Source organism: Acomys russatus, chromosome 12, assembly GCF_903995435.1.
Source record: "Acomys russatus chromosome 12, mAcoRus1.1, whole genome shotgun sequence".
Classification (NCBI taxonomy): Eukaryota; Metazoa; Chordata; class Mammalia; order Rodentia; family Muridae; genus Acomys; species Acomys russatus.
This window is the reverse complement of record NC_067148.1, coordinates 49,074,521-49,087,131: the sequence shown is the minus strand read 5'-3', so window position 1 is coordinate 49,087,131 and position 12,611 is coordinate 49,074,521. Positions and strand designations below refer to the sequence as shown.

The window sequence follows — 12,611 nt, the reverse complement described above, 5'->3', positions numbered from 1 at the left end:
ATAGAGAGAGGCCTTGGAAAACCCATTCCTGAAAGGTACTCTGTCATCAAATCCTTCTTCTCAGGCCTCAGGAAACCCCACAGAGGTGGGTATTGAAATGTCCTTTGCATATTTATTATAACTTCAAGGTTATTGTTTTTTATGGGCTTCTTGAAGGTTCCAACTAACAGGTCTCTAATTCTTATGTCGCTTCTCAGGCTCTTTTCTTTCTGTTGGTTTGCATCCTTTAATTCAATCCACACATATGTAGCACACGCACAGCTTTGTGTTTATGTGGATCCCCCAACAACCGATGCAGGGAGGAGCCTCTTTGACTCTGATGTCTCCCTTGGGATCCCGTTCCCCTAACCAGGCTGCCTTGTCTGGCCTGAGTGGGAGAGGATGTTTCTAGTTCTGCAGGGAATTAATGTGCCAGAATAAGAGCTCAATGTAAACTTTAAAATCCGGAACATGGTGCAAACGTACTAAAAGTTCTACATGACCATGAATGCCAATATAGGTTACTACTGCTCTCACTAAAACTATCTGCTACAGTTGAAGAAAAAAAAAAAAAAAACCCTCTTCCTATATGTAAATATGTTAAAAGAAATAATGCTCACCAAACCAACTGCACAGAAAATACTGGAGTGATTAAAACTCAGAATGAGGGTTCTTCCGGGAAAATGGAGATGCCCGCCATGGGCCCTCCCAGGGAACCCTGGCCACTGCTCCAGCCATAGCCCGTGTGCACCATGTGCTTTGCTGCCTCCCCCGCCCCCGCCACCCACCCCCCTACCTCACCCCCACCCTCCCCCACCCCCCGCACCACCTTCGAGCTCCCAACTCCAGAGGACTTGAGGAAGCATAGTTCGGTGGAAAGCGCCAGGAGACTTGCTTTCTCGAAAAGAAAAATTCGTTTGCAAATTGCCCGACAGAGGTTAAAAAAAAAAATCTCAGACCCCATTGCTAACCTGAAAGCTGCCGTTGCAGAACGTGAAGAGGTTGGAGGGAGACGTGAACTCTTGAACCCTGTTAGTGTAGACTGTACACTAAGGCCAAGAGCAACCGCAAGAGCTGATACTGACGCGGACAAGGCCCAGAATTCTGACCTGATGCTTGAACCTTCGCCATTAGTTCCTGGATGTTCCTCTGCAGACATTAAATCCTCTAAAGCAAGCTCCGAAGCCTCGGGCCCTGCACATCTCACTCACAGAGGGAATGAGGAGACTTTGGAGGCTGCTGTCCACTGAACGCAGGCCGAGCTCCCAGCAGCAGAGCCAGGGCACGCTCGCCTGAAGTGAACCAACATCCTCCCCAGCGCCCTGGTTCAGGTCAAACGGAAGATATTTCCAGCAGCACTGACAGTCTGTTTATCACTAACTTGCAGAAGACCACAATCTCAGACCAGCCTGAGAAGAGAGCACCAGCGCGGACAACGTTCCAGGCCTCAGAGCGAGACTCCAGAGAAGCCGCGAACACGGAAGTGCTAGAAACGCGAGCCGGAAAGCCAGTGCCCCCTCCTCATAAGTTTAAGTTTAAGACCCGATGTGTTCCCCACACAAGAGCGACTCACCAAGTCCTTGTCAGAGGGGTGTGTCTCCAGCTTCCTCAGAAGGGCGAGTCTGCTGCTTCCTCAGGAGAGCGGCAACACAGACGCAGGGCTACGCAGCATCTTGATGACGTCACAGCAGCAGGGCCGCCTACTTGTGCTCCACCACCTAGCTGCACAGCTGCTCTCTATAGAGTCCCTGGCCCTGCAGAAAGAGCAAAAGCAGCCAGGTGTGGTGGCTCATACCTTTAATCCCAGCCTTTGGGAGGCAGAGGCAGGCGGATCAATATGAGTTGGAGGCCACCCTGATCTACAGAGTGAGTCCAAGAAGCCAAGATAACATAGAGAAACTGTCTTTGAAAAAAAAAAAAAGGAAGAAGAAGCAGAATTCCGAGGAGATGCAGGCAAAGCTCCCAGCACAGAAACTAGCTGAGAGACTGAATGTTAAGATGCAGAGCTACAATCCAGAAAGAGAGTCTTCAGGGTGAGACTGAGAAATGAGGGACAAGATGATGCCCAGTCCTCGGATGAATGCTGAAGATGAGCACTGAGGGACCTCGAAAGCTGACTGCTGAGCTGTGATTGTCCGCATATCAAACTTCCTAACAAGGATCAAGATCAGTGTCAGAGCTTGTTGAGGGACAGCGTTTTCTAAAGTTGCACAAAAGTAGCTGTAGACTAAGAGCCCAGTTTGTCCTTCAGAAGATGATCTTCGCGTGCTTGAAGAGTTGAATATTTGAACATTGTGTTTGACCATACTGTATTACAATTTTGCATAATGTGGTATATTGGTCTGATAGTTTAGTGTGGCAGAGCACACTTTTCTTTAAGATAACTGCTTTTTCCTTGTTTTTACTCTCATCAAATAGCATTGCTTACATCCCTTCAGGTGAAATCCTTTGTTATCCCAGGCACCTACAGTGAATTAGGAAGACCTGGTTCCCTCTGTTGAGATGAAGGGAGCAGACTAAAGAGCTATGCACATGGTTGCATGGAGCTCCTGAGGTACTGGGTGTGAAGGACTGTTTAAGACACTCGGAAATGTTACAAAAGGGTATATTTGCTGCTCTTGTCTTTGGGTAACCTCTGTCTTCCTGAGATGAGGATAAATTGCCCTTTGATGAGGTGCTGGTTGGGGGAGGGTCTGCACTAGTGCGGTGAGCTGCTTTTGGCTTCTGTGGCTTGAGCTCATTGCTGTCTTGGATGCTAGGTCCCTGTACTAGACGCTTGGGTTTGGTAAGGAAACTGGTGGTTTTCTAAGGGTTACAGTTGAATTGTCAGTATATTGCCTTCTTTTTCTTTTTAAACTCAAAGAGGTTTTTATAGGCTATGGAAACCTCAGTCTCATGTACACATTTGTGTTGTTTAAAATAATTATAGAATTGTTTCCAGCAAAGATAACAATATGTTATCAAGAAAGCCCTTTGCCTATTATGTGAAACTTGTAAAGGAGAAATAAAATATCAATCAAAGCAAAATAAAATTTTTTTTCAGAATAAGAAAAAGAACAAACACTGCTAGTAGTCTATAGAAAGAAAGCCATGAGGCCATAATTACTGAATCTCAAAACAAGACCAAGAACACAAATAGTAAATGATAAATTGACTACAATCAACAAACATGCTAAAATAATGATGGCAAATTTAATAACTTAGACTCTCCAATCCAAAGGCAATGGTGGCAGAATAGGTGAAATCCATAATCGGGTTTTCTGTTTCCTACAAAAAAATTTCATTGTAGCTTTAAATATAGGAACCAACTTAAAGTAAAAGGATAGAAAATGTATTCCAAACAGATGGTACCAAAACACAAGCAGATGTCACTATCCTAATATATGACAAAATAGACTTCAAAGTAAACTAATTAGAAGAGATAAAGTACATTTAATTCTAATCAAGGAGACAGTTAACTAAAAGTACATTAAAATCATAAACATATGTATACCGAATGCCAGTGAGCCCAATTTCATAAAGGGCTACTGCATGAAAGACATATATTAACACCAATAAGTAATAATAAGGGATTTCAATATCTTACATTGTCAACATAAAAAGGAAGAGGAGAAGGAGGAGGTGGAAAAGGAGGAGGAGGAAAATGAGGAGGAGGAGATAAGGGGAAAAAACAAAGAAAGTAAGAAAACAAGACATCTGGCCAAAAACAGAAGCTTCACAATAAGTGATATCATACATCAAATAAACCTAACAAAATTTATAGAATATTCCACTCAAGCACCAACAAATATACATTTTACTACATTTGTTTAAAATAGATCACAATCACATACTGGGACACAAAACAAAATTCAAAAAATTTAAATGACTCCTATTAACTATTATGCATTAAAACCTAAAACTAGGCATAGGCTTGCTTCAGTTAGCACTGCTGCTGCTGTGGGTAAAATTATGACTAAAGCAATTTGGGTAGGATAAGGTTTATTTGGTTTCTTCTTACCCATCACCTTTCCTCATCTAAGCCTCTCAAAATGGTATAGGCTATTGTCATTTCTCTTGGTTGCCTTCCAATATTTGAAGAATAAATTATTGTTGCTGTAGTCATCATAATTTGGGTACAGAACTTGAAGGATTCAGAGTAGCTCTCACTTGGGAGACTCTTCCATAAGGACTAGATTTAAGGAGGAAAAACAATATTCATATATACCTTCAAAGCCTATGAATCAAAACAGTGATTAGACCAGCAAGATATCCTAAAGCGTGCAATAGAGTAGCACTTATATCTTGCATGTAACCAGCAGTTGTTTACATCCAGTTAAGGCCAGCTCAGTAGGAGCTTGATACTGAGGACTGTAAAGCCATGGAACCTATACAAAAGCCTGTTACCATCACTTGCCAGATCCAGCATAGCTCTATTGATTGACCTGACTATACAGCCAGGGAATGAAGAAAAGACAGAGGCATAGGCAACACAAAAACTCTGAGAATTCAGTGAACTGAAATCTGCTGGAGAAAGTGCAGCAACATGTAGCTTCAACATGTTTATTATGTAGAGCTGAGGAGACAGGTGAAGGTATTGTATGCAACTGAGCGTAGAAACATGGTTATTACATACAGATAAATAAGGAGCTAGAGTTCATGGCGCATAGCTGGATCAGTTTCCAACCTGGGCCAGTTCACCCCTTAAAAATTCTGGTGGGCCTCTGCTCCTAGGAAATCACCATATTGATACTGAACTTATTGTGGACATTCAATTGACATAGCCTGGATCTCCTGCACTCAAGCACTCCTCCTTTCTCAGCCTCACCAGTATCTGGGAATACAGAAATGTGCCAAAACCACACAATAAAAAAAGAGATAGCATCTTCAACAAATGGTGCTAGTCTAACGATGTCTACTTGTAGAAAAATGCAAATAGACTCTTATATATCACCATGCACAAAACTAAAGTCCAAGTGGACTAAAGCTCTCAACATACATCTGTTAGAAAAAACAGTGGGGAAGAGCCTTAAGCTCATTGGCATAGACAACAACACCCTGAACAGAACGTCAATAGCTCAAGCTCTAAAATCAACAATTATTTGATGGGACCTCATGAAAGTTAAAAGTTTCTGTAAGGCAAAGGACACTGTCAATAGAACCCAGACTGGGAGAAGATCTTTACCAACTCTACCTCTGACCCAGGTCTAATATCCAAAATATATAAAGAACTCAAGAAATTAAACACCACCAAAACAAATATTCCAATTAAGAAATGGGGTATAGAACTAAACACAGAATTCTCAACAGAGGAATATCGAATAGCTCAGAAACACTTTTTTAAAATGCTCATCATCCTTAGTAATCAAGGAAATGAAAATCAAAATGACTCTGAGATTCTATCTTACACCGACCAGAATAGCTATGATCAAGAACTCAAGTGATAACACACGCTGGCAGGATGTGGAGAAAGTAGAACACTCCTTGATTGCAGGTGGGAGTACAAAGTTGTTCAACCACTTTGGAAATCAATCTGGTGCTTTCTCAGAAACTTGGTAATAGTTCTACTTCAAGACCCAGCCATACCACTCCTGGGCATATACCCTAAAGATGATCTACCATATAGCAAGGACATTTACTCAACTATGTTCATAGCAGCTTTCTTTGTAAACGCCAGAATCCAGAAACAACCTAGATGTCCTTCAACCAAAGAGTGGATATAAAGAAACTATTGTACATTTGCACAATGGAATACTGCTTAGCTATTAAAAACAAGGAAATGTTGAAATTTGAAGGCAAATGGATGGAACTAGAAACGATCATTCTGAGTGAGGGAACCCAGACCCAGAAAAACATGCATGATATATACTCACTTATAAGCATATGTAAGCCAATAATACAGGATAATCACACTACCACACACAGACCTAAAGAAACTAAATAACAAGGAGGACCCTAGGGAGAATGCTTGATTCTCATTTGGAAGGACAAATAGAATAGATACCAGAAGGAGCTGAAGAGAAAGAAGAGGAAGAGAGCCTACCATAGAAATCCTCTGAAAGACTCCACCCAGCATGAGATCTGAGCAGATGCTAAGACATAAAGCCAAACTATGAGGTGGAGCATCTTATGGATGAGTTGGCAGATGGAGGGACCTGGAGGGGTCAGGAGCTTCATAAAGAGACCAATGGAGCCAACAAATCCATGCTGGGGGTGGGAGTGCTGCAGAGACCGACACAGTAACTAAGGACCATGCCTGGTGAGTATCTAGACCCTCTGCTCAGATATAGTAAATATACAGCATTGTCTCCTAATAGGCCCTGTAATATAGGGAGTAGGGACAACCTCTCACATGGACTCTGGCCCCCACATGTTGATGCAGGCAGTACAGATGAGATTTTGATAGGCTGACGTCAGATGTTAGGGGAGGAGGGCTCCTCTTTCTGAGGCCGAGGGGAGACAAGGAGAGTGTATGAGGTAGGTAGGGTCGGATAAGGAGGTAATAAAGGACAGGGCTATAATTGGGATGTAAATTGAACAACATTTTTAAAAAATTTAAAAAAGAATTCTCCTTACAAGAACTGAACTATTTGTATTTTTATATTCAGAAACAGTATTAAAGATGATTTTTATTACCCTTTCCTATGTAAAACTGAAAGTTAACCCTAAAGAAATTAAATGAAGCCATGAAAAATTTTAATGACTATTATTAGAATTTGAAAACACAGCATAGCTTCTACAAATTAAAATCATATAATACCATAATATGAATACACAATTCTGGGCCTCATTCTAGGAGGCATATTAAACTTAGGATAAAGGTTAATGAGTAGTTTAACAACTCATGAAGCAAGTATCATCAGGTTAGTATTATGAATATAGAATCTAGTGGTCATTAAAGAAGGAAGAGTTTGAGTTTCTGACTCAAAAATTGTTTTATTCCTAAATATATTTGCATCTGTGTACATTCAAAGGGTATTAAATAGTAATTAAGTCAGAGAAATATTCCTAACAGATATGAAAATATGATGAAAACTGTTTTCTCCAGAATGCCTTAATCATGGTAGCTGAATATTTGATGTACGCCCAAAACTATATTAGAAATAAAGTTCAAGTGTTCCTTTAAAGGAAGTAGGATATATAGTTTTTAATGTATTACTCTACAAAGGCCTCAACATTTTTATATATACAGTGAGTGATATCAATCATCCTCTTAACATTTCCATGCTTGTAGGTGTTCCTTGATCAGTTGTGATTGCTTTCATCCCTCAGTTGATGCATTTTTATTGATACAAAAAACCCTTGAAAAGATGCATTTGCTTAAGCAATTTAAAATATGCAATGTCTGGTTTTTTTTCATGTTTTTAAAATAGTATTATAATTACATAATTTTTTCCTTCTCTTTCCTCTCTCCTCCTTCTCTCATGCACCCCTTGATCTTGTTCAAATTTATGTAATTTTTCTCTTTGTAAATGTACTGTTTATCTTTTCATAATATAATATATTTGAACATTTGTTAATGGATAACTGTTTCTTATAGGATATAAGAAATATATAATTATCTTTGTTTTTACCTGAACAAATATAATTTCACAATGTAATAGAGTGTCCAACTAAGTGGCTTGTCACTTAAAAAATATTTGAGAATGTCTCCCAAAATCTGGTTTCAAACCAGTCATATGAGAATGAATAAGTTGTACCTAATTCTTTCTCTATCACTTTTCTATTGATAAAATCATCTTGGCCATCTCCATCTTTTTTTTTTATAGTTTTTGATGTTTTATAATTAATCTACTATACCACAGTATCAGTAAATTTTAACAGATTTGTGCTTATTTTCAGCACAGCTAAATATTTGAGTATCACATTGATGTATAAGAGTTTAATTCATTCTGTTCTGAAATTCAATATAGAAAATGTAAATATATGAGAAGCGGGCTAAATAATCACCTGGTGTGATATAATGGAGAGACAGTGCAAATTCATTATAGTTTCAAAGGCTTCACTTGGCAGCTTGTTAGCAAATATATGAACTATGATGAATCAGCCTAAGGGTGAGCCCTGGTCTTGTCGACCATTGTAAATCAGCTTATCAACAGCTCACACTAATGCAGTAACATAAGTGAGAAATAAATCACAGTCTACACATTAATTACAGTCAGGAAACCCAGTAACACACTTTCAAATCCTGACATCATACTTGATTTTTAATGGCAGATGAAGGAAACGTAAGGACTGCACAGGAATGGGTGAAAAATTATTTATGTGCTTATATTTTCCATCTTAATTTCAGGTTTAGAACTTGCCTCTACTAGAGAGAGAGAGCTGAGATAAAGAATAGGGCCTAAGAATGTAGTGTAATTTGTTAACGGGGTATATTACTTGTATTCTTAGCATAAGAGAAAAGCAAAGAAAAAGGAAACAAAAATAGATTTTAATTATGGTATTTTGTAGTATATTCTATGTGTATATTTTAAAGTTCAACATTATATCCATGCATATACACACATATGTACAACACTACAATGGACATGCAGATTCATATCTATGTTTATGTAGATTTACCTCTGAACCAGATCTCAATGAAACCAAACATGAAAGAAAAGCTGGAGAACATATCATGCATGAAGTTTTCAAAAAACAAACAAACAAACAAACAAACAAAAACTCCCCAAAACAGTAAAGGTAAAACAAAACAAAACAAAACAAAAATAGAAAAAAACAAAAACGAAAGAACAAACAAAAAACAGGAAAATAAAAACAGATTTTGAATGGAGTGTGTGTGTGTGTGTGTGTGTTTAATATTAGCATGTTTACTATACATACATAACTTTCTTATTTAAATAACAGTATCTGTGTATCTGTAGTGGCATTGTATTGGTGTAGTATCTGTAGAGTTTAGAAAACAACTCGAGTTCGCAGCGTGGATTAGGTTTACCATATCACCAGAGGTGATAAATGATTTCAAGAAGACAGTGTTTCCTACACATAACAGGACAGATACACTCATGAGCTCACAATGATTGCGACTGCATGAATAAGACCAGCAAATCTCCAGCCAAATAAAATCCAGGCCTGAAGGATAAGATATAGGTACCACATTCTACCTCTAGCCACGGAACTAATAGCATTTGACCAATGCTGGGTGGATAAAGGAAATTTTCTTGGCTACTTGCTGTCCTTCCTCTGAGTGCCACCAGGTCTCCCCCTCCAGGGGACATGGTCAAATGTGAGGCACCAGAGTATGTGAGAAAGTCATATCACACTCTTCACTCAACTGTGGAGAATATTCTGACCATTGGCTAGATCTGGGAAGGGGTTTAAAGTTTACCTCCTGTATTGTCCTTGGCTGGTGCCTTAATTTGAGCAGGACCCCTGGGCCCAAATCTGCCTATCATATTGTTCAACTTGTAGATTTCTAGGACCCTCTGTATCCTTTTATTTTGCTGTTCTCCCATGCGTCTCTCATTTAGAGTCCCAATACAGTCATAGGGGAGGGGAATAATGGGAAAATGGTGGGGGGGGGGGGGGAGGAATGGGAGGATACAAGGGATGGGATAAACATTGAGATGTAACAAGAATAAATTAATAAAAAAATAAAATAAAATAAAAAAGGAAATTTTCTTCACTAGAGTGGCACAGCATTTGATCTCTCCACCTAGACTCTGTGATCAAGGAGCATTACGCCAACACAAACTGCATCTCATAGATTATTTTTGCTTTTAAATTTTTTTATGTCCTCATGAAAAGGAAAACTTTCTGAAATAAGGTTGCTAGGAAGGTGGGTTAGGCTCTGGAGGAAGTCGGAGTGGGGAGAACATATATGATCACAGTAGATGATAAGGTTTACTCAAAGAATAAGGGATACATTACTATAAAATGTAAATAAAATTTAAAAGTTAAAAGAGAGAAGGAAGGAAGAAAGGAAGGGAGGAGGTAAGGGAGGAAGAAAGAAAGGGGAGAAGGAAAGAAAGAAGGTGGGAATGAGAAAGGGAAGAGGGAATGAAAGAAAGAAGAAAGGGAGCGAGGGAAGTGGGATGGCGGAAGGAAGGAAGGAAGGAAGGAAGGAAGGAAGGAAGGAAGGGAGGGAGGAAGGAAAGACAATCACAGTCCACAGGGAGAGATTATTACAATGGTCACATGATGAGAAATAAAGCCAATAAAACCAATATGACACATGTTGTCAGTGTGACTTCTGATGACTTACAGAAAGAAACACAGCCACAGCCCCATGTATAATCCGAGAGCTTTCTTAACACTACTTGGAGTAAAACTAGAGCTTTAAAGACTTTGTACTTAATTAAAGCACTTAATATTTAATTTCTAAAAAGTGATGGTGTGTTTACAACTACTTCCAAAAGAAACAGCAATCATCACAGCGTTTACACTGGTTCTCTGCATAATATATGTACCTGTAATGACTATATGTTATGATATGTATTTCTTCATAACTTCAATTTTATATAGTAGTATACTATATAGCATTTTGTTTTATTGTTCAGTAACACAAGGCAGGGATGGATTAATTAACTTCCTGGAGTCGTGTTGTAGGCAGAGCATTAAATCAGTGATTTGACTATGGCTTGTGTGTTCAACTCATGTCCTATATTGGTCTAGTAAAAAGAGCATCCTCTTAATGTTTATTATATTTGTTTGGTCTTTTCACACATACAAACAAGGCAGTGCTTAAGAAGGCTGTGTATACGAGCAGGACAGCCTTGCTTTGGATGTCAAGAGCCTTACAAATTTTAAGTAGTACAGGAGGACTGTAAAATCTGTGTGTGCATTATTTTTCTAGTCAGTCCATTGAAATCAGAGTTAATTTATAAGAATAGTGTGAATACTGAATAGGACATGTCATGTTACAGTCTTCCTTCAATGTCAGCAATACAGGGACACAGCAGTAATACAGGGACAGAGTCTTGGACAATGTCCATTTAATCCATGGTGCATGGTAGCTTTATATAAAGTGCTGCTGGCAGATGTTTTCTTTGCCAGTGGATGGAGGCCATCGGGTACTTATTGCTTAGTGCCTCACTTGGTGTTTCTCTGAAGAGTGCTGAAATCTAAAGTGTTGGAGCTATAGGGAATGATCATTCTTTTGGAAACTGGAGAATGACTGTGGAGCAGCCAGGATGGGCATTATTTAGGACATCTTAACAGTTACAGAGTAGATAATTTCAAAGAGGGAAATATTACAAAACCACTATCTGCCATGTAAATGTTAAAATTTCCCCCCAAACACCATATAATTCACCCCCCCCAAAAAAAACAAAACAAAGAACGCAAACACAAAGACACACACACACACGCACACACACACCATAAGAAACAATGCACGGTAGAGACAGAAAAATAACAGTACATGTGGGAATACAAAGAAAAGTTTAAAAACAGAAAACCATGGTGTCTGATATGCATATGGGAGAATGCTGCAGCAGCAGTAAGAAGCATTCTAATTAAGGGGTTGCTAAACAAGCCGACTCGCAGGTAAGAGGGTGGTGAGCAACCACAAAGATAAAGAGAGGTCCTGTTGCAGTATCACAGCGTCACAGGAAGGTTGGCAAGCAGCAACACACCTAAAGGTGTTTTACTCCTCTCTACAATAATTTTTAATCACTTGTTTTATTCTGTTTTTAAGACTATAATCATATAGTTTCCCCTTCCCTTTCCTTCCTCCAACCACTTCCGTGCATAGACCTCTCTTAGCTCTCATTCAAAACCATAGCCTCTTTTACATTTATTGTTTCACACATATATTTATATGTAGCTATACCCACATACAAATGAAGGCATCTATTTGCTTTATAGAATTAGATAAATGTTTATAGATAAAATATCATGGAGCTTTTGAGTTTACTAATAGAACTCCCCCAGACTTAGAATAGTGTAAACATTGTTTGCATTCTTTCCTGTTCATGTTCAAGGTTGTCCTGGTTGTTTGTTGATTATTCTATAAGAGAAATTAATTGTGTAATTATAAAATGCAAATGAAAAAGTACATGTGTCATCCATTAGATGAGCAATGCTTGCTTCTTCCTGTGACTCTGTGAATAATGATAAGGGATTTTTGCAAGAACCACAGGGGAATCATGTTAGAGTTTTGACACCTGAAAACAAGGCAAAGAACTTAGAAGTTTTTCACCTATGAGTTTCCATTCTCAGAATAGATTATTTAATCTGAAATTAATTTCAGAAACAAACAATTGAATCAAGGCTATGAATATGTGAATGATTGAAAACTTATAATTACTCCATTTTCTTTTTTGAAAAAATTTTAGTATGTTACATTTTTAACATATACATTTATATTATTAAACATGAGTAAAATAAACTGCATAGAGCAAGAAGAACCATGAGACAATCATGAATTATATAACTGTTACATTCATAATGATTTGTCCATTTGGATTTGACAACTTGGAGTAAACATCTTTCCTATCTTGTTGGGTCGAAATTTCTGAATGGAGATTAATATCTATTATATCTCATCTCTATTAATAGAAAACATCTATCTTGATCTAAAAACATGTTAACACCTAACCTACTAAGCTTAATTGAAAGACTAAACTATCTGGTCTTCAAATCCATCAGAGACTTAAGAGATAAAATTTAAATACCTGAATGAACCTGGAGTGCAGATTAGCAGGCGC

At 38.5% G+C, this 12,611-nt stretch overlaps 1 pseudogene; it reads left to right on the top strand.

Annotated features, from left to right (window-relative positions):
- Nucleotides 1-871: 871 nt before the first annotated feature.
- On the top strand, nucleotides 872-2,066 carry LOC127196207 (DNA-directed RNA polymerase II subunit GRINL1A-like; annotated as a pseudogene).
- Nucleotides 2,067-12,611: the final 10,545 nt, after the last annotated feature.